The sequence below is a fragment of the Rhinopithecus bieti genome, unplaced genomic scaffold (assembly GCF_001698545.2).
Source record: "Rhinopithecus bieti isolate Rb0 unplaced genomic scaffold, ASM169854v2 repeat_34807, whole genome shotgun sequence".
NCBI lineage: Eukaryota > Metazoa > Chordata > Mammalia > Primates > Cercopithecidae > Rhinopithecus > Rhinopithecus bieti.
Window position 1 is genome coordinate 741 of NW_016840338.1, and position 2,380 is coordinate 3,120.

A 2,380-nucleotide genomic window follows, 5' to 3' on the forward strand; every position below is an offset into this window, starting at 1 on the left:
AGGAGTCGCTCCAGGAGGGGCTGGGGCAGTGGCCGGGAGACTCTGCACATTGGTTTAGAACCACGGAGGAACTGTACATCCAAAGACTGAGCTGGCGTGTGTGCAAACTGAAAATAAATAAAGAAAATCATTCAGAGTGAAAAGGATCAGGCAAGTCACTGTGCAGCTGGGCTATTTGCATTTCACAGATGTGGATTTTACTGAAACATTTCCTCAAAGTCAAAGACCCTGAAGAGCTCACTGCTTATCTGGTGAATCATCTGAACCTGAAATGGGATTTGTTGTTAGGCTTTGTAGACAAACTGAAACTAACGGCATCTGCACAAAACAAACAAAAGCCCCCTTTCTCTGTCTCCTAGGCAGCAGGAACTATTCTATATCCTCCTGGCATATTCGGAGTATAACCCGGTGAGTATTCCCAGTAGTGACGTTCCCGGGCAGTATTTCCCTATTCACAGGAGTGGGTGTCTGGTGCGGTGCCGTCGCTTCTTTTAAAGTTAGTATTTGTGAGCCACCAGGATATAGGAGGTAGGACTCCAGCTCACCACTGGCATAAAACTCCAAGCAAGGGGTGGTCTCAAGGAGTCAAGCTGAGACACAAAGGAGTCGGGGCCTGGACTCCCAGTGTCACCTGGGTCTGACCAGCACTTCTCAGAACAAGAAATGACGCCCTCCTCCTGGGGCTGCCCCAAAGCCCAGGAGCTTGGCAGCATCGCACAAAGGGTGGTGCTATCAGGAGACATTTTGGACAAGGTGCTGAAGTGCCTGATGGACTTGGCTCTTGTCATGAAATGAATTTGCACCCTGAGGAAGCCTCTTCTTCAGAGGAAGCCTCCCCAGTCACCTCTGCCCTCTCCAATGACATGAGTCCTCCCAGGTGACCTCAGTCCTCCCAGGTGATGTCCTTTCACGGTGACTCTGGCTCTTGCAGGAGGTGGGCTACTGCAGGGACCTGAGCCACATCGCAGCCTTGTTCCTCCTTTATCTGCCTGAGGAGGATGCATTCTGGGCACTGGTGCAGTTGCTGGCCAGTGGAAGGCACTCCTTGCAGGGTAGGTGGACAGCATCCCTGGGACCTCATGCAGCCAGACCCTGGGATGGCCACCCTGGCCAGACAATCTCGGCTTTCAGCCAAGACACCTTCCTTGTGTCGCCAGCTTGTTGGGAACCTTTAGGATGTCTCTGCTGAGGGTCCCACAGGAGTCTGCGGCTGACCCCAAAGCCCAAGTCAGACGCCTTTCATCCCCATCAGGGGAGGGCATCTCATCCTCCCTGTGGCTGCCCTCTGTGTCCTGCTGTCACAGCCTCTGGCTCTGATTCTGTGTAGCTGACTCTCCCCTCCCTGAGAGTCCTCCTGCCCCACAGCTGCCCGGGCTTCAACTACCCTTGGTGCCCACAAATGGGCCGACCAAGCCCAGGTGGCAGCATCTCCCCATCCCGTGTCCCCTGGCCCAACCCCACTTTTAGGAGATGTCCAGGAAACCCGGCACCCACCCTGTTGTGGCCGTCCTGTCGTGGCCTCAAAGTCAGGCTTGCCCTTTTGCACTGTGGTTCATGAGGCCTCCAGGGGAACCTCCCGCCAGGCTCCAGGGGATGTTCCTGCCCCACCTCCCCAGGGCAAAGGCCACATGGTGGGGTCACCAGATGTGAGGGTGGGAGGCCTTGGGATTTGGGGCCTCTCCAGCTGCCCAGCTCTTCCAGCTGATGGCTCCACAACTTGGGGAAGGCTCTGATTTCATGATGGGCTGGGGCTTCTCAGGATTCCACAGCCCAAATGGTGGGACAGTCCAGGGGTTCCAAGACCATCAGGAGCATGTGGTCCCCACGTCACAACCCAAGACCCTGTGGCATCTGGTGAGTTTATGGTCCCCTTGGTCTTCCCCAGAGGCCCTGCATCCCGTGGGGCTGGAGGAATGGAGACTGGAGCCCCTCATGGGGCTGGTGACTGGCTGAGTCCCAGCCAGGGCCTAACCTGGGACATCGGGTTCTCCATGGGCTGGGAGTTGGTTTCCTTTCCTGCCCTGGAGGAGACAGAGGCACAGGGATGGAGGCCCAGCTCCCGCAGAGCAGGGCAAAGGGCAGTGTGTCCACTGGGAGTGTGGGAAGGGGAAGGTGTTGTGGGGAGCCCTGGACACCACCCAGTGTTCTGCACTAGGGGAAGCGTCTTCAGGGGCCCTGGAAGAGGGAGGTTTTAGGGCAGCCCAGGGGCCCTGAGCACCTCTGTTCCTCCCATCAGGACAAGGAAGGTCTATGTGCGCAGGGCTCCTCTTTAAGCTGGCTTCTCTGGATGTTGAATGACGGGGTAAGGAGGCATAGGGAGACCCTGGCTCTGGGACCCTCCTTGCCCTGCAGTGCCCTGCTTCCCCAGCCCGGGGTCTGG

At 57.1% G+C, this 2,380-nt stretch overlaps 1 long non-coding RNA gene across 1 annotated transcript; it reads left to right on the forward strand.

Moving 5' to 3' along the window:
- Positions 1–201: 201 nt before the first annotated feature.
- On the forward strand, positions 202–1,857 carry LOC108524947 (uncharacterized). The gene is made up of 3 exons (XR_001884170.1): positions 202–408; positions 932–1,052; positions 1,760–1,857. It is a non-coding gene; the product is annotated as an uncharacterized LOC108524947 (long non-coding RNA).
- Positions 1,858–2,380: the final 523 nt, after the last annotated feature.